This window comes from Podarcis filfolensis (assembly GCF_964270895.1).
Source record: "Podarcis filfolensis genome assembly, chromosome: 6".
Lineage (NCBI taxonomy): Eukaryota > Metazoa > Chordata > Lepidosauria > Squamata > Lacertidae > Podarcis > Podarcis filfolensis.
This window is the reverse complement of record NC_139609.1, coordinates 64291583-64312099: the sequence shown is the minus strand read 5'-3', so window position 1 is coordinate 64312099 and position 20517 is coordinate 64291583. Positions and strand designations below refer to the sequence as shown.

The 20517-nt window shown below is 45.1% G+C and overlaps 1 protein-coding gene across 2 annotated transcripts in view; it reads right to left on the bottom strand.

The window, feature by feature from the left end:
* Positions 1–20005, bottom strand: part of TAFA3 (TAFA chemokine like family member 3) — a 95478-nt gene extending 75473 nt beyond the window's left edge. Inside the window, exon 1 of one of the 2 annotated variants that reach the window (XM_083617652.1) lies at positions 19741–20005. The gene's annotated coding sequence lies outside the window, so the exon portion shown is untranslated. Of the gene's footprint in view, positions 1–19254; positions 19274–19740 lie in introns of those variants that run through there. The other variant, XM_083617653.1, reaches the window with a different exon arrangement.
* Between the last annotated feature and the right edge of the window lie 512 nt (positions 20006–20517).

The following is a 20517-nucleotide window of genomic DNA, read 5'->3' as shown; positions in this document are numbered from 1 at the left end:
TTTACCTGCCCCAAGGTCATCTCAAATAAGATCGCCCTGAGATTCACCAGGGGAAAGAAGATCCCCAGTGAGGGATAACAAATGCTATTTTTAAAAAGCAGTCAAGCTTGGAGAATGGCACTGAGAGTTATTTCTAGGGCAGACAGAGGGACAAGGGAATGCTCCAATGGCTCGGATGGCAACAAGCCATATGCCTCAGATAAGATAACACAAGCCCAGGCTTCCCAAGAAAGGCTGGGCAAGAAATGAGGTTCAGTCTGCATTTAAAGGCAAACCTACAGAAGTCACACTTTTTGAAACAACAGGCAAACTGAAACACAGCCACTCTTTGAAAGTCACACTTTTCTGAATTTTGCAGTGCAGGTCTCCAGCCAAGTAAGGTATACAAAAACGCTGCACAGCAAAGTATGCATTAGTGAAAATAACATTAAATAATGCATTATATTAGGGGACATTGCTTGGGGAAACTGCATACAAAAAAATGTTTATTTGGAGAAATTCGCACTAAAGTCCGTGCTGGTGAAGGGCAGGTAATGAAGGTAACAACAAGAACGCCAAACCAGGGATTGTGGTGTGTTCCTTCCACACACCCCAAAGCAAAGTCAGTGATACCAGCAGAATCACAATAATCAACTAGCTATGGTTTACCGTGATGTGAAAACTAGGTGATTGCCTGATTCTGCTGTCCCCCTCAGGTTAAAAAACAACCAATAATCTGCATACGTTCCCTAGGTCCTTGTGCCTCAACCTACTGGGACTTCCTTAGTGTCATCTACCTGATGGCTCGCCCTATCCTGAGTTCATCAAAACCTTCATATGCACTGCATTCCATGACCTGTCGGGGAGTAAAGGCAGGAAGAGCATGTTTAAGGATGGAGGGTGACAAGTCTTCAAATCCTTACAAAAAGAAAAACAGCTAGATGTCCAATCCATGTTATGCAAAACATCAGAGGGAAGGATGATGGCGAAGGTTGAGATGTGGAATTCTTTATGGACTTTTCCTATTTCTTCTCGGAGGCTGAACACTCTGTTCTGCACTAAGCCAGAGGCACCTTTTTGACAGATAAAAGAAGTATGACCCCTTAATTCCATGAAGTTGTTTTAGCTGGGGGTTTTTTAAAAAAATAAATCTCCAGCATCACCCTCATTGTGGGCTGTGGGCTCTCTTTTCCATTTACCGAAAACATAATTCTCCCATATTTCTATAGAAAATGCTCAAAGTGGCAAAAACAAATTGAAAATCCCAAGCACAATTACTTGCAGGAGCCCCTTACCCAGGTGTGCCCACTTGACTGCTTCAATCTGTGGAACTGGACATTCGTTCTGCACTTGTAAGAAACTGCTTAGCGTGGCAACATTTACACTTTGGAATTCCTTGTCTATTGACATCAGGCAGGTGCCTTCGCTGTACTCTTTTCACCACCTGCTAAAAACATTTTAGTTTAGGCACGCCTATCCAGACATGTAGAAGTTACATGCTTATTTTTTTTTAGCTTTTTTTGACATTTATCATCTTTTGAAGATTTTTAGATACCCTCTTTAACTGTTTTTATTTTTATTTTATTTTTAAAATGCTTTATTTTATATTTTTGTAAACCACTTAAGAGGTTCTTACCATCAAGTATAAATTTTGTTAAATAAGAGAAACATAAATAAAAATGTGAAGGTCGTAAGATTTTCTCCTTAAAAAATATAAACAAACAAATAATTTTAACATGACAACAAAGAACATAACTCACCCATATAGCATCGTAAAAACTATGACCAGCAAATAATGGGAAATTTGACGACAGAAGCACTGTAAGCTGCCCAGAGTGACTGGGGAAAAGACCAGCCAAATGGGCGGGAAATAATAATGATAATGATAATTCTAAAATAGCAACTTTCCCCTCCACTGGAAAGCCTTAAAAAGGAGGCAGTTGCTGGGGCATAACCACTAACAAGGTCTGCCCCACTTTTGGGGGGAAGACTGGGGGGAAAGAAACAGGGCCTCTGGCGGCTGTCTAAACACTCAAGTGACTAAGCACACTTTTAACATGGTTCTGAAAAGGTCAAACATGCAATAAACCTCACAGTTTCCTACTGTAGCAAGGCCAGTTCCCACCCACCCCAATACCATTGTGTTCATAAAAGATATTATACTGTTAGGCCGATTAGGCTTGCCCATCTTTAGCAGCCAAGAGCTCTTGTTGCCAAAAGGCATTATGGCAGCAAACAAAACTCACAGAACCAATTTCCGTTCCCTGCTACAAAGTACCCCATTTCCACTGAAAGGTTAAGATTCATACTCTCTCGGCATTTATTTTTATTCATAAAAAGGCATTAGCTCCTTCTCTGGAAAACACCCGAAGCAATGTACAGCGAAGCAAAAGGGGAGGAGATGCATCTGTTTAACGCAATGCATTCTTTAAAAAACAAACCAACCAGTGGCTGTTTAGCAAACCAGCAGCAATAAAATCTCCATTTAAAATCAAGCTCAACTTAAGCTATTTAACAGCATTATGCTGAAAAACCTTCCTGAATTCCTCCCCAGTCCAGCTTTAAACTCACTTGCTGGCAAAAAGAGAGCAAGGATGGACCTGGACATGCTTCTCAGTGCAGTTCAGCCCCGGGAAGAAGACAACCGCAACTGTGAAAGCCTCATTCTGCAGTCCAACATGTGTAGAATTACTGCCTCCCCATATCTATTGGACTGACATAGAATTTGATGCCTTTCAGGCTAGAGAAACATACAGGTTTTGGGGCTTTTTGCCCAGGCATGTGATGATGTCCTTTCAGGAGATTAAGACAGTAGCCATTGTTGGTTTGTTTTGGCTTTAAGAAAAAAAAATTGTTGAAAAACAATACACTGGTACTTCGGGTTGCATACGCTTCAGGTTACATACGCTTCAGGTTACAGACTCCGCTAACCCAGAAATATTACCCCGGGTTAAGAACTTTGCTTCAGGATGAGAACAGAAATTGTGCTCCGGCGGCGCGGCAGCAGCAGGAGGCCCCATTAGCTAAAGTGGTGCTTCAGGTTAAGAACAGTTTCAGGTTAAGTATGGACCTCCGGAACGAATTAAGTACTTAACCCGAGGTACCACTGTATATCATAAAGTAAATTGTGAGCTGCCTTGCAGAATATGGTTGAGAGGGGAGGTAGAGGAGAGAGGGAGGGAGAGTATGTATGCATTAGTGGCTTGAAATGCAGCATTATTGCTTCCACACACGCCCTGCTGCTTTTCAGGTTACAATTCCACGCTGCTGTACACATCACAGAAGGGGCAGGAATGTCTTCCCTTGATGTACATTACTTGATTTGGTTCTCCACCTCTGCAACCTCATCAGACTCCAACCCATACAGCTGTTCCATGCACATGGCCTGTCCTCTCCATGTGTGCAATGGCTGTCTCAACTGTACACACCTCAGCTTCCACTGCCAAGTGAGTATGTGGCTAATGTTTTCCAATTGGATGGAAACTGGTTCAAAGGGAAACAGAGTTTCCAACAGGAGTATTTCTCAAGAAACCACAGGACAGATCTGGATTGTGACTAACATGTGTTCTCATGAAGATGCAGTTTAGATGGGTACCTGACGCCGTCAAAGTTATCTAAGATGTACAAAAACAGTTCGAACAAATGATGGTGGTGTGGAGTATCTGAAGGAAATATGTTCCACATGTGGTGGGCATGTCCAAAAATAAAAGAGTTTTGGAATGTTATATATGATGAACTGGAAAAAATTATAAAAGTAACATTTCCCAAAAAACCTGAGGCCTTCTTATACTTGGAACAGTAAATAGAGAGATAGCAAGAAACGTAAAAGAATTTTTTTGTATACAACTGCTGCTGTAAGAATCCTAACTGAACAGAACTGGAAGGGGGAGAGGGTTCCTACAAAAACAGAGTGGCTAAATAAGTTGGTAGAGTTCACCGAAATGGCTCAAGTGGCAAACAGGCTGAGAGGCAATATAAATCAAAATTTTATTCAAAAATGGGACATGTTTAAGAAATATTTAATGAAATACAATAGTGGTGTGGCGTCAATGACAGCATTTGAATTATTTCTGTATATATGAACTATAAAACCAAAGCAAAAGGTTTTGTAAGTAGTAAGAAATTACAAGATATTATAACTAGAATAAAGCAATAGCTATTTGTATAACTGTATAATAGAAAATGTGAATACATTGGGGGGTGGCGGGAAGTCATACGTATTCATGTAAGAATGTGTGGTGAAATGTTTTGTATACGAACTGATTTTTATTTGTAATCCTTTTTTGAAATAGCATATATAAGAATGTTTTGTTATCTATTAAACTCAATAATAATAATGATAATGTGTTCTCAGTTTCAAAGGCCAGCAGTGGGAAAGTGAGTAAACAGTACTGTATACAGTGGTACCTCGGGTTAAGTACTTAATTCGTTCTGGAGGTCTGTACTTAACCTGAAACTGTTCTTAACCTAAAGCACAACTTTAGCTAATGGGGCCTCCTGCTGCTGCCGCGCCGCTGGAGCACGATTTCTGTTCTCATCCTGAAGCAAAGTTCTTAACCTGAAGCACTATTTCTGGGTTAGCGGAGTCTGTAACCTGAAGCGTATGTAACCTGAAGCGTATGTAACCCGAGGTACCACTGTATTGTCTATGCTGAGTGGAAGCATCTTTCCTGGGTTTCAGGTACGTTTTCCTTTCTAGCCCTACTTGGAAGATGGCAGGCACTGAATTTGGGAACTCCTGCATGCAAAGAACATGCTCTACAACAGAGCTATAGCCCATCCCCAAGTTTTGTTTTCTCCACATATGTATTAAAAACCCATATTTATCTCAAGCAGCTCTTTCCCCAATGCAATAAAGATTCTGTACTTTAGAGAATTTCCTCATGTTAAGAAGACCTCATATTAAATTCTATTGGCTCCATATTTCTGAAGTTTAGTTGCATATGATAACACAATGAAGCAAGTTACATACACCCCCCCCCAAAAAAAGCAAAAGAGAAAACCAACCCCTCTTGCTTGATGTATTTAACTGATGACAAAGGGATCTGGCTTTCTTTTTAAAAAGCCCTTTATGTTCTTTTCTGCATTCCTTACTCCAGCGTGGCATGTTCCATATTATCCCAGCCTCTGGGGATTCCTGGTCTTCTTTTTACAATGTACAGAGACTGCAATCTTTGCAGGAGGTTCAAATGACAAGCTAAAGAGAATTGTAGCTTGAATGCTTATCACAAGAGCTTCCCCTCAGATAACCCATTTTCAAGAGCATCTCTGAAACCGGGGAGCAACCCATGCTAGGTCCACCTAGAGATGTGCATGTGGGGTTCTAGAGATGAGGCGGGGGCTGGTTTGGGGCAAACATGCACCATGAAAGGGGTTCTGCGCTTTTTTGTTTTTAAAGAGAGACTTGGTTTGAGCTGTAGAGGGGAGGCAGCTGAGCCAGGAAGATTTCTCGGTGGAAGCAGCAGGGAAAGACCACTGCTCAGGAAGGGCTCATTACATTTCAAAGCAAAGCCTGTGCTTCTTTCTCTAATTTACGCACACATTGTACCAAAACTGAAAGTGACTGGCAAAAACAGCCCTAAAAGAGTCCAGAAAGGGCAGGAAATGTGTGAAAACAGTACTTAGCAATCCCAGGAGCCTTTGTACTGACTCTTGAGGCCTGTGGAGAGTTGGGAGTTTGGGCAAGGAGGTATGGATGGAGCAATTGCAGTAGAGTTTGGCATCTAGTATGTGCTGCTGGTGTTTTTCAAGGGTTTCCAGAAGTTTAGAGGGTGCTTGCAGGCTTTCCCAATAGTGTTTTCAAATATACACAATTTCACGGAAATGTGCGGTGCCTCAGAATGTAATCCCCACATAAATTGGGAGCTACCTGGCTGTAAAGAATCATCTGTGACACTGGAGAGCAGCAAGACTTGAGCCAGGCTGGGGACAAAGCTGCCCAAAGCTGGGGACAGTCTGGAATAGCAAACTAGAGCCACTACCTTGCTTTTTTGTACCAACCATTTGCAATTCATCAAAGTCCAAAGAAAGCTGCAGTCAAGTCACTTGAAATCCCCACGCAGCTTTTCCTCCAGGCTTGATTGAATCACCAGGACTCGGCTCCCAAATAGATTTTCAATGCCAGATTTAATCCCCAGTGCATGTGAAATAGGATATTAACACATTTGCATTGGTTAGCTGCCCTTAAATAATAATCCTTCCAGCTGCTTATTCATCAAAGAACAATCCTGACGTTGAGGGAAGCTGAGGATGGCATACATGGGGGTTACTGCTACTTTATCCTCACTGCCTAACCTGGCTAGCCCAATCAGTGTTATGGCAGAGCTCACATTTGAACCCAAGTCTTCTTGATCCAAGTCTGACACTCAAACCACCATGGTCCCTCACACCTTTCCAGTCAACCACTGTTAAGCCCCATTACCCCAATTCTGAATTCAGAGAACTCAACTGAAGTCATGACCCACACTTGGCCCCAAGCATGCATTGGAAGAGTCAGAAACTGTTGTGTCGGGTCCCCCCCCCCCCGCTTTTATTCCAGAGAGGTAGGGTGTCTTCCCCTTCAACCCACAGCAAGGGTATTAAGATAAACAAATGAAACCCAACACGTCATTTTGCCATGACCTGATGATTGTTGGCTTTCGCTGACAAAGAGGCAGGACTTTTCACTGGTGACACCAGTGTTGTGGAATGCTCTCCCTACTGAAATATAAAAGGCCCATTGATATTGACATTCTGTCAGTTCTTGAAGACACACCTGTTAGCATTCCCCTGATCTCCTGACTTGAAACTCCTGTTTTTATGGTTGTTTAAACGGTTTCTGATTGTTGTGCTGTTTGAGTGGGATTGTTTCATTGTACATTTTAATTGCAGGTGCTTATTTTAATGTTTTGATGAAAGTGTCTTATTATGCATTTTAATTATGTGCGCTTCTGTAATTGGTTTTACACTTGCAAACCATTTTGAAACCACCTTGGCAATGAGGCAGTGTATAAATGAAATAATAATAATAATAATAATAATAATAATAATAATAATAATCCACTTTATCCTGACAAGAACACTGTCAGGTATCCCAATAGTGATTGGCTCAAAGACACAGTGGATTTTGTGAATGCATGGGAACTTCAACCAATGCCTCCCCAGATATTCTTACCACTCTTACTCCACTCTCCAAACACACATGTGAGATTTGGTTATACAAGGACCAACTTTGAAAAAGTCTATAAAATAAATATACATGCACATTCCAGGAGTGTCTGAATCCCCCAAATCTGAAAATGATTGTGGAAGGCAAAAAGCAAAAAAGTAGATATACACTGGTATCTAACTTCAGTGGGATTCCTGTCAAGATTCCCTTTTTCTCCTTATGTCCTATTTCCTTTGCTCAGTCTCTCCCCCACCCCCAAGTATCACTGAATCATTGATGGAAAAAATAGAAATAGAAAAGATTTAGGAAAAGAGAATTAGAACAAGAGAAACTCACAGAAAAAGGATCTCTCTCTCCCCACCCTACTCCTGCTCTCTCTGAGAGAGAAAGGTAATGAACAAAAGATGTCCCGGCAGGGAAAAGACTTTATTGAAAAGTCAGTTCTGGGGAGGCAGAGAATTCATTATTCGCTTTCTTTGACCTGTGGGTGGCTGGGAAGGAATTGACCCACTCACTAGGGAGCCCCTCGCAAAACATTTACTCCATATGCATCTCCAATCTCTCCTGTGACAAACAGGCCTGGATGGAATATATATAGGGATCTAAGCCTGTCTGTGTAACAATCTATTTCACACATAAACACCATTGTGAAAAGGGTGAAGAAGTCATTGTGCATTCATGATCAGCACTATTGAAATGCAATTAGGATAGAGAGAGTAATGAGGAAGTGGCCAAACTACTTTCAGGCATCCCAGTTGTTTTTTTCACGAAGCACCACCTCCTGACCTCTGCGAGCAATTTTATCCACCAAGGCAGGGGAACGAAGTGTCACAAGAGCCTCTTCTCCATAGCACTATTTCTGCAGGATTAAACATCTTGTCAGCTGCACTTACCAACCTGCCATCAGATGCCTGTCTCTGTCAAGGTCGTCCACAGTTCAGCATTATAAGAGGGATGTTACAGCTGATTTATCAGCTTCCCATCAGAGCTCCTAGATGCCTGCAGGCCACAGGAAGAAGACATTGTACTCCGAGTGAAAGGGGCTCTCCACAACCAAAAAACAGCATGCCTGCTTGAGAGGGATGGTGAAAGTATCAAGGAATGGGTATCAAAAATTGATAGCAAGCTCAGGTATTGGGAGGAGGGGGAAGAGACCCATCTTCTAAAACTGGGATGGACAGAAGGTAAATTGAGATCTACTAGTATATCTCTGAGTGAGTTGCAGCAGATCAGCTGCCAATTGTCTAACAATAGCAACAACTAAAAAGTTTGTCCCCAAAATTAGGTGGCTGAAAAAGAATATTTAAAAAAAAGAAAGAAATGGAGTGGATTTCCATGAAAGGGACTTCTGGGCTTGGTTCTGGAACTGACTGCAAAATTTCTGAGCTGAGCATGTGCCCAGAGGCACCCTCTTCTCTATTTTTTAGCCCACCCCTGTTTTGCACTAGGTTCTGGTTGGTAAAATTCAGGGGTCTGGTTAAAAAGAAAAAGTAGATCCTTAAAACTTGGTGTCCACCCATCCCTTCTCTGAAAGGAAGAGCAAGAAGATGGTACTAGCACTCAAGCATAGAAACAGTCACTAGCTCTTTTGAAGAAGAAGAAGAAGAAGAAGAAGAAGAAGAAGAAGAAGAAGAAGAAGAAGAAGAATGCTCAACCTCATAAGTGAATCTTGTTCCCTATATCTCCATGAAAAGAAAATGGTATGGTTCTTTAAAGTCTGCTTGCCCTTGCTGAATCGCTTCCTCTACCTATGGATTAACCATCTATCCCACCCACAATAGGCCTGAATTAGCATTAGAGCCAGTATAATTGTAAGAGTACTGGGAAGGGGAAACAATAATTTGGAAAGACCCTCACAATTTGACATGGTAAATGCAAAAGTAGTAACAATGCATCAGACCAGCTAGGGATAGGCATGGCCAAACTTGGCCCTCCAGCTGTTTTGGGACTACAACTCCCATCATTCCTAGCTAACAGGACCAGTGGTCAGGGATGATGGGATCTGTAGTCCCAAAATAGCTGGAGGGCCAAGTTTGGCCATGCCTGAGCTAGGGGCACTCCTGCTTCTACAATAGGACTTGAAGTCAGGCAGCTGTCCACAGCCAGTGGTGCTGAAGGCAGAACAGAGCCACATCTTCTTGCACACTGTAGTGTCCTGCCTACATACCAAGCTGGCCCAAGAGAAAAGAGACTGAGAGCATCTGGAAGAGAAACGCCAGTTCCAAAACAAAATACATGAATATGCCATTTATTGTTGCTGAGATGCAGAAGGGACACAGAAACTACAGTATATGTTCTTATAGCATGGCAATGTGGCTGTGGCAATCAGAGTCCTCTGCTATCAGACAGAAGAGAAGTGGACCTGCCTAGATGCACAGAGTGTTGCTTTCTTCTCTTCCCCTCATACCAGAATGTAGCCAGAAAATTATATATATGGCACACTTTTCAAAGCATCTCTAGTAAGGAGCCTGCCTCCTTATTCTGAGCCCCAAGAGGTACAACAGCAGACAGTTCATAAGGGACTCCCAACCTTTCCCTGCTTGGGTGCCTCATCCATCTGCTGAAGGTCAGTCAATAACAGCCAGATGTTCGCAGATCCTCCAGGCAATTGAAATGTGAGTCTCTGTCCTTGAGCAAGTCAGAGAAATGCTTATCACATGAATGAATTACTTGAGCAGCAGCATCTGCATATAGAGCAGCCAATTCAGTTCTCTCACAGGGATAGCCAGGTTGCAAGAACAGAGCAACGAGGCAGCTTACACCACGTGCTGTCCTGCACCCTGAAAGCATCTTACCATCATCAGCCACAACTCTTTGACCCTCCACTCTTAATCTCAACCCCCTTCCTTCCAAATACATGGAAAATAATATATGCTAAAGACACTCCCCATTCTGAATGTTGAGCCTCATTACCTAGCATGGTGACCATACTCAGGGATTTTAAATTCATCTGGTACAGCCATGTGGCAGGAGCAAGAGATTCCTTCTGAAAGGAAGACCTATTGCTCCAGCCACAAGACTGCAAGATGTGTTTAAATTGGGTTAATCAACAGGCAGTACTTAAACTAATATGAAGAAGGAGGAGGTGGAGGAGGAGCCTTATCACCACCTTCCTGTAATGAAGGGCCAGGCAGACCTTCAACTGAAATCGGCTGATAGATCAGAAGGGGGTTTCAACTTGACTGCAACAATCTTTGTTCCATTTTCACATTTGCTAACCAGAGCACCTGTTTGAGGCAAGAGAAGAGCAAGAGAAGTGCAAGAGAAGTCCTGGAGGCTTGCACAGTGGTCCTAGGCTAATCTCAAGCTCAGTGGAAATAACCTCCTCCCAACTTCCCTTATCCTACCAATTACTGCATGTTTTTGTGCCTTGTGTCCTCTTGGCTTTACCTGCAGCTGGCTTTGAGCATTTTATTTTATTGTTATTCTTCCTCAACATAAAATCAAATATATAAGCAAAATATAATCTAAGTTACAAAACACAAGAGCAGCACAAAGGTTGAATACAGAGCAGATAATGTAAAAAAAGAAAAGCAGCAGAACACATCATAAAAGCCAGTTTTCACTAATTAGTTTGGCAAGGGATTCTTGGATATCTGAATTTGACACATGTATACTTTAATTTTTTTTACCATTATCTTTTATAGGCTTTTAGCTTTCTGAGTTCTATTTGTGTTTGTTTTGATTTTTGTGAGCTGCCTTGAGTCCCGGTTTGTCCCAGTTCTGGGAGAAAGGTGGGATGTAAATACACATGACTATTATTATTATACATTACATTGAATATTTTTCCAAAGACAGTCCTCTGCGTCCCAGACATACAGAGGGAATGTTGGCTCACATTTCTGCACACATTTCCCATGTGATGTGGGCCCCATGAAACAATGGCAAAAATATTAGACCCTGTTCTTTCTGTTGGGAGGCTTGGAGAAGCATATTTAGGACTCCCAAGATCCGTCCATACTGGTTCCACAACAGATTCAAAGACAATTCCCATCACCTGGAGTTGTGGACATAGGAAACAGCAATGCAAGGTACATTGGAAGATACAGCCCTGTTATTAATGATACTGCTGCACTCCATTTGCATTACTTGTTTCTGTGGGGATGTCATCTTTTGAATTATGGCACCGCCGGCTCTAACAGATGCCTCAAGTTATGCAGAATCCATTTGTCAGTGTCCACAGGTAAGCCAGGATCTGTGGCCTGAGACCCGTTTCTTGAGCTACACAGTAAAATTGGCCTATCAGCGTACCATTTGTGTCTTCAGACAATATCAACATGATACCTTTGGCCCCTGTGTTACAGATTCCATTTTTGAGAAATATAAAAAAGGAAGGAAAAACCTCCTCCCTTCTTCCCACACACAACTGTGCATAATGCTTCTCGTGATCCCTGCTGGGGGAATTTTCACTCCCTACAAACCAGATAGGAATAGATGCCTTGCCCAAAGCAAAACAGGAAGGAGCAGTGACAGGCCCACCCCCTCTTCTCCCCACCCCCTAAATCTTCAAAGCCCCAAGCCTGCATGACCACTGCCAAAATGCTCTATTGTAATCAGCAAATGAGGCAAGCCAGGCATGGAGCCTTGACTTGCAAGCCAGACAATGCGTTTTGTGACAATGCCAGTTAAGATACTACGGGCTCCTGTCAGCTCAGTTGCCAAAAGGGGCTCTGACAGGAATATTAAAGACAGAGAGGCACAATGCCTTCTAGGGTTCACTATCCCTCACAGCTTTCCAACTTACTTTTATGATTTTCATGTGTTCATCCCCCAAGCATTTAATACCCCAGGGGTGCTGCTAGCGAGGCTGTCAGACACTGATGAGATTATATTATCAAGATAAAAGAGAAGCCACATCTAGTGCCCCCATTCCAGCAAAGGCTAATAATTACTAAGTGATAGAGCACACTTTTTAAAATAATAATAATAAAAAATTCCATTTTCTAGCCTTGGTCCACTCAGCCCCTATTGTGCCACCATCATTAAGGCATTTTATTTAATTTTTCAATGCGGTCCTTTTTTTCAAAAGACCCACAGCGTCGAACTGCGAGAAATAAATTGCTACAGTGAGTTAGCAGGGGCTAATCACCAAGAGTCAAGGAAAATTATGATCTCAGCACTAAAGTGTTGATTTCATTTCTAAAAGGTTATATGGTCCAGAGTGAACATTAAAAACAAGTCATCCCTCCACCACTGATGGAAAAAAGCTGCTGTAAAACATACACCCTCCTCTTTCCACCAGACTGTATAAGACTCTACTTGATGGGCAGTACGTGATGTAAATGAGGGACTGAGCCTAGGGCTTGCCGATCAGAAGGTCGGTGGTTCGAATCCCCACGACGGGGTGAGCTCCCATTGCTCGGTCCCAGCTCCTGCCAACCTAGCAGTTCAAAAGCACATCAAAGTGCAAATAGATAAATAGGTACTGCTCCGGCGGGAAGGTAAACAGCGTTTCCGTGCGCTGCTCTGGTTCGCCAGAAGAGGCTTAGCCATGCTGACCACATGACCCGGAAGCTGTATGCTGGCTCCCTTGGCCAATAAAGCAAGATGAGCGCCGCAACCCCAGAGTCGGCCACGACTGGACCTACCGGTCAGGGGTCCCTTTACCTTTACCTATCACACTGAATTATGCTCAGGGTTCAGGGAAGTGCAGTTCTGTGTGCTGCAAACAAGCCTATGTTAACAGCTTTGCTGGGCCACACAAATGGTCTCTGCAACCAGGTATCACATCTTATGTTCTTCATCACAGTTCCTTCTAATTTCAGTTCAAGTCGCCTCATGCTTGTGTTTATATAGCCAAAACTGCACCACCCACACACAAGAGAAAGGTTCCAGCAGACTCAAAGTAACCCTGAGGTTTGTGAATGTGTTAGTGGGAGATACTAAAGGGAGGACCCTCAAAACAACCTCATAAGAACTCAGTGACACAGAATATTGAGGAAAATGAGGCCCATCTGCATTACACATTTAAAGCTATTTAAACATTCATGGCTTCCACCAAACAATCCTAGGGACTATAGTTTGTTAAGGGTGCTAAGAGTTGTTAGGAGACCCCTAGTCCCCTCACAGAGCTACAATGCTTCCCAGGGAATTCTGTGAAATGTACCTCTGCGAAGGGAATAGGGATCATCTAACAACTCTCAATGCTTTTGAGTTATGGTGCTGGAGTTGATTCTTGAGAGTCCCATGGACTGCAAAAAGATCAAACCTATCCATTCTTAGGGAAATCAGCCCTGAGTGCTCACTGGAAGGACAGATCATGAAGCTGAGGCTCCAATACTTTGGCCACCTAATGAGAAGAGAAGACTCCCTGGAAAAGACCCTGATGCTGGGAAAGATGGAGGGCACAAGGAGAAGGGGACGACAGAGGACGAGATGGTTGGACAGTGTTCTCGAAGCTACAAACATGAGTCTGACCAAACTGCGGGAGGCAGTGGAAGACAGGCGTGCCTGGCGTGCTCTGGTCCGGGGGTCACGAAGAGTCGAACATGACTAAATGACTAAACAACAATAACTCCTCTCAAATTCTGTGGTCTACACAATCCAAGCTAAATCTCCAAGTATGATTTCTGTCATTTCTGGCACCTTGCAGAAACGGACTCCAGATGAACAACTGGAAGGACTTCCACATAAATGGATGAGTGGCATATAATGGGCTTTAACACTACTCCACAAAACATGATGCCAGCATTAGATTTATACCAAACCTAGCAGTAACATTTAGGGGAAAAACCTTCTCTAATGGAATCTACTAATTATGAATCACTAACTATGACTCCAATGTAATTATGCCAAGACTAGTTATATCATTATTTGGACAAAAGTAAAAAAGTGCCAGTTCTGCACCATTCTCCACTTTGGTACATCATGTTTTCCTCATTATGCTTTCTTCATTTATTCTATTTAATGGTGCACTTTCCCATCAATGGCCCTCAAAACTGCCAACAATAAGACACCAACTAACATGTTTTTGAACAATAACCACCATACAATGCCATTCAACAAAATGCCTTAAAAGTAGGGGCCACATTTCCTTGTGGATAACTTTCTGTGGAACTAATACAAAGGATGGAAGGGTCCAGACATGAAAATGGACATAGCAATGGATGTAATCCTTGCTTTTGTACGGTAGGTTACATCTCAGCCATGCAAAAGGCAGAGGTCTTACATACACACCTCTCCTTCCTCCTTTCAGGCAAGCAAGAGGTATTAATACAGTTCAAGGGACGTATTTCAGCCCAGCAAAAGTACATGTGGGTGGGACTTCTGAGAGGGGGTGGGGCCTGGAGATAGACCTGAGGGCCTAAACAGAGAGGTCTGGTGAGTGGTATTTGGCCCCCAGGGCCTGAGGTTTCCAACCCCTGCTCTCACACTTAGTGCACTGGTGGACATCACTCTATTACAAATGTTCCACCTGCATAAATGCATCACCTGGCCAGATGGAGCAATCTGTTCTGTGGGCTCTTCTGTCACCCCGAGAGCCAATTTCCGGGTTTTCATGGGGGAAGGAGAGGAAAGCCTCTAGTCCAGGCATGGGCAAACTTGGCCCTCCAGATGTTTTGGGACTACAACTCCCATCATCCAAAGCTAACAGGATGATGGGAATTGTAGTCCCAAAACATCTGGAGGGCTGAGTTTGCCCATGCCTGCTCTAGTCAGTAAGAGGTTTAGAGTAATCTCTCAAGCCACTCCAGCAGCTGAAACTACACCCATTTACAGAACCCACGAGGCAGGGTTTGGCAGCCCTAATCTGAACCATTAGGGATACCTCAAACACACCATTATTTCCTTAATGTCCACACTCAGGACAAAGTAGATTTTCCACACAGCTGTCTGCATGCAAGGTTGCTCATATATTTAAAATATGAGCTTTCCTATACTGGTTATCCAGCCGATGACCACTCGGACCCACAGCTGAATCCTAAACCTCAGTGCCATTCTGTGGCAGCAAGTTCCACAAAATACAGGTAGCTGTGGAGAACCTGGGAGTCTCTTTGTAATGCTGCTGGAAAGATCCAGCCTAGAAAGCAGAGCCTCAGAAAACACCACATGCTCCAGGGCCATTCTGCAAGGAATATTCCATAATAAAAACAAGAGCAGACAGGCTTACAGAAATTAGACCATCGCATCTCCCAGCACATGCTATGATTTTGCTTCATCGTCCCTCTCCACAGTTTCCTTTGCCATCAGCATCTGTCCACAATAGCCTCATGGCATCCTTAGCCAGGGGAGAGCCAGAGAGTTGAGCCTAAGGACTGGGACCACTTCCCACTCATGGAATACTGGAAATACTGACAGCAGCACTAGAAACCCAGTGTCAGTTTCTAGCTCCCCTGGCCTTAAAAAAATCAAACAATTTTTTAAAGGGAAATTTGTGTCTGTAAGTTCTCATGCCTTAAAATAGTTACAGACAAGTGGGACTGTAGCAAAATGTTGCAGTATAGAGTGCTCACTCATTTTGTTCTGTTTTCAGCTTAACAAACATAGTTCCCAAAGCCCTTCTACTCCTCAGAATTGGAAACTATCCTACTCATTGCTATGTTCATAGTCGCTCCATCTCCATCTTTCTAGCCCACATTCCAATACAGTGGTACCTCGGGTTAAGAACTTAATTCGTTCCGGAGGTCCGTTCTTAACCTGAAACTGTTCTTAACCTGAAGCACCACTTTAGCTAATGGGGCCTCCTGCTGCCGCCGCACCGCCGAGGTACGATTTCTGTTCTCATCCTGAACCAAAGTTCTTAACCCGAGGTACTATTTCTGGGTTAGCGGAGTCTGTAACCTGAAGCGTATGTAACCCAAGGTACCACTGTAGTATATAGGAATTTATAGAAAACAACCACAGAAAAATATAGGCTTATACAGTATCCAGTTGCAGCAGTAAGTAACTGTCCTGTCAAGGCAAGGATTTTCACTTGGGTCACAAGACCCTCCTCCCTCCACCCGGCCCCTACATCTGTTCAGGGGGTTCTCTGAAATCTTCAGAGCAGATTTAGAGAGGGAACAGGGCACACAGGGGGAGGAGATGGGGGGGACCCCACTGCGCAAGCAGAAATCTGTGCACTGGTGAGATGAAGGAATTGGATACCATCTACAGAAGCACACTTTTGTGGTAAAAGTGGGAGGGTCAGGCACCTTAAACGGTATTGTCGCTATGAAAAATAATCAGTTTCTCAATTTTGTACACTACAAAATTTAGTGAGCTCCTGGTTCTCAATTGTATCCTCCTTATGCTGCAGGTGATTCCATTTAAAAAAAACCTTGAGCAGAGGATGCTAACAAATCACCACCACCATTTTCTCTCTTTCATCTTACAGATCCATTGCTGCCATCACTATGTGATAAAGGAGCTTGAGAGTGTTATGGTTCAACCACCGGCGAAGCCATTTTGGGGCAAGCACGTTTCTTTGGAATCTGGCCATGAAGTTGCCCTCAGTCAATTTTGTGATGGTTCCGTCTTTGGCAGCTGAATATATTTATCATCTGGTTGTGGGCAGCTGGTGACCTCATAACATCCTGGTTTCAGCATGCCTGAGACCATGTATAATTTTAAACAGTTGTAAAGAAGATATTTGCTCTTCTATTTGTGTAACAGATTAGTGGCCAAAAGGAGGAGACGACTCAAGATTTCTGAATTTTGTAGATACTCTGAACTCTGATGGCCACAAGCCACTCATTTCAGTAAGACTACCTGATTTGAGACAGCCAAGATTTTGAGTAAGATGGCATCAGGGCTCTGCTGCTACCTGCAAGGCCAAAGGGGTGAATTTACAGCAGCCTTCCAAACATCATATTTTCTCCAGGAAAAAGTGGTAGAAATGTCTCTACCCCGTGATGTCACCCTCCTATCAAGGAAAGGTGTCAGCATTATTTATTTATGGGGGAAGGAAATGTAGAGATCAACATAGGCTCATCTGCTACTGCCCATGAAAAGAAAAACTAAAACATGTTCTGCATTTATACAGATACAAGTGCACACAGAATTGGACCTGCAATTCCTGAAATCACACAGAAGAGACCTGTGGCCCTTAAGCACATATCAGGGTATCATTCTGTGCCCAGCTCACTGCAGCCACAAGCTGCTGTCAATTGTGAGCAGCAGCGAACTTTTGACAAGCCCCTGCCACTTGTACCAATTGCTTTGCTAAGCCAGGTGTTCTCATGCATCCATGAAATTAGGCAAGGAAAAGAGAGGGAATGCAATTAAAATGCTGCAGGGAAATTGTGCTGGCTGAGGCTAACTGGGCACATAGTCTTGGCCAGTATGGCCCTCTTGAGGTCCTCTTGACCAGCAGTTTCTGCTAGTCAAGAGAAGAGGTCGCCAGACAATGGACAGTGTTTTAAGCTGCAAGGAGGACTGCTCCCATACAGCTTAAATGATTGGTGGAAGGAGGGAGAGAGAAAGGATTAAAGGAGGAGATAAGTCTTGGAAAATACACAGCTTTAAGCAGACATTCTCTGAATCCAACTTTCCTCCACTGTTAGAATTACTAGTAGTAACAGTATGCACCTCCAAATATACATCCCAGTGCAGAATGTCTATCAACACTGCATTGCTTTCAAAAGAATATGAATTTGGATGGTGCACATCAGAACTCACATTCCAAGGAATGCAATGTGTTGCGAGGAGACCATCATTCCACTAGACACAAGCCACAACATTTTCATGAGTTGGCCTATGTTATCATCATCATCTTACTTATGTCCTGCTCTTCCTTGAGAGTGGCTTTCCATGAGGCTCATGGGGGTCTCCCACTCAAGCATGGGTGGTCCAGCACCTCCTAAGTTCACCTGTACTGTAGGATCAGATGCTCACAAACCAAAACAGGCCTACATGTAAACAGGTGACTTTAAGTGTATAATAGGATAAAGGGGGAAAGCATTTCTAGACAGATGCCTTGAGTGTAATTTGAGAAACAAAATTATTTTGGTTTATGCTTCCAAGGCCAGCCCAAGACATTTTGCCACCTGGGCAGATCACAAGTGAAACACTCCATGCAAGTCAAGCTGTTTCGACATCTGAGGCAGAAAATCCAGCACACGCTGCTTCTTCCCCTCCCTGGAACTACAAATGCAACAACACGCCTAATTACGAATCTGCTACCCTTTCACAACACCCACAATCAGCTGCCTGAGGCAGCCGCCTCCCTCTGCCTAATAGTAGGGTTCGCCCTGCAACAGCATCCAGTGAAGCAGGTGTCTTAACCTGCAGGTTGGGTGGCCCTGAGAGAAAGTAGCAGCAGGGGAAATGGGGAGGCCCCAGCTGGGGGTGCCCTCCATGTGGCTGTGCTGCAGCCCTCAGCAGCAGCCTGCTTCTCTGCCACCTACTGTGACATCAGGGTTATCTTGAAAGTGATGCAACAAAATGCCACTCTTACTGCAGAAAAAATTACCTTGATCCAACACCCCCCAAAAAAATAATAATAATCAGGGGTGAGACAGGGCAACTCCCCTTGTAGGTAAACACTTCTCCTGAGGGGACCCAGGAGGTGCTCTCCATTCTGTGGTTGATGCCAACAGCCTCCATCCTACCCTTCCTGAGCTTCTCCATTGCTTCTGTGAGCCAGCTAGGGAGCTCCCTCGCACGAGGGTGAGGCTGCAAGGGGAATGCAAGTCAGCAACGGAATCTGGGACTGGCAGGACACAAGTGGGGCAGGAATGTTCTTTCCTATGTTCTATGCGGGCCCGAGATCGACCTCTGCGGAGAGCAAGGTGCTGATTTTGCATGCTAAGAACGAGAACTCAACAAATCCGCCTGCAAACATTGTTGGGGAAGGTATGAAGACCTCCAAAGATTCACTGCCTCTTGCAGATACCCCGCCCGTACTGTGCTTTCCTATTCTACGCATGGAAGACTGCTGAATTAACAGTAGGGCTGACCGAGGAGTATTAGGAGCAATTGCTGTTGTTAGAATTCCTGGATTTCTTGTTAGTGGCCGGTGCCATTTAGTTTTGTACTCGGAGTTTTGCTTTCCACCGTGTTCGGAAAGCTTTAAATCATTCTCTCTCTCTCTCTCTCTCTCTCTCTCTCACACACACACACACACACACACACACCTCTCAAGAACGCCAGTTGTCTTCAAACGTGCGCACTGCCAAAGCCCAGCCAAAATGGAGTGCACGTCAGACCTGCCCAGACGGCATCGGAGCCGCCGCGAACTCCGATCGCCGTCCCTTACAAGCGGAGCCTGGCTTAGCAGACCCCGTTTCATTCTTCTGACTGCCGGCGCTCCAGTTTCCCTTGAAGCGAGAGCGAAGGGACCCCCATCCCAGATCCGATCTCGACAACGCGCTCGGCGCTGAGAACGATGAAGTTCAGTTCCCAAACTAGCTCGCCCGTCGCTCCAACCCCGAGAGCGCGCAACGCAGGCACCCTGACCGGCCTGCTGGCCGAAGCCACCGCGTCCCCGGTGAGCCGGCCAGGCACAAGCAGGCGCGACGGAGCGGCGCAGCTCTCGCCGTCCAGCCGGCTGCAGGACCACCGCCAAGCCCCCAAACTTGCGCGAGAGGAGCCCAGAGGCGGCTCGCTGCCCCGTAGAGCCCGCGAGGAAACTTGGCGCGCTCGCCCCCCTCCGAAGCGGCCGCGCCGAGCCATCCCCGACGTGCTTCCCTTACCGGTGGGCGGCGCGTCCTGGCGGCGGGCCCCCTCGGCTCTGGCGCCCCTCTCGCTCTGCCCAGCTTGCTGCGCCCCGGGAGGGCCGTCGGGATCCTTCCGTCGCGGCTGCGAGTCAGCAACGGTGCCTCGTGCCCGCGCCTCCTCGGCTCTGGCGCCCGGAGCCGGCTGGCATCGCCTCGGCCAGTCTCTCCGGCGGGGCTGCCCGGCGTCTCCCTGCTGCCGCTCGGCACGCGCGCGCAGCCTTTGCAGGAGGCTCCGCTCGCCACGGCATCCGGCTGCCTTTGCTCCGCACGCTGCCAGCCTGAGCCTCAGCCTCCTCCGGGGGCTGCTGGGCGCGCAGAGGCGGGCGCACGGAAGGACCGCAGCGACCCCTACAGGCCGGCAGGGGCATTCTTCCGTTTTTTGGAGGAGCGTCTTAGGCTCCAGGGATCTAGGGAGGTCCCCTTACTAGATTCCTCCCTTCCGTCTGGGCGTAGGGGCTGGCGCTGCGCTTCTTCCCGCGGCAGGTAAGAGTCGTTAAACCTTCAGCATCAGCGGTGTGGCAGGCGGAAATTCAACAGGTGGAGCCTTTTCTCTGGCATGCTGGTGCAGAGGTAAGGAAAGCGTGACTGTCTGCCTGACGCGAGGCTGTTCGAGAGCAAAAGTGGCGAGCCTGCGTTGTCCCTTCGCTTCCAAGGCTACAAGGAAAGAGATGCATTTCCTTCCTTGCCTTTGGGTGAGGAGCTGCATTTTGGGGGTCGCTGGAGGTCGATCAAGTTTGCTCTCCCATCCGCGCT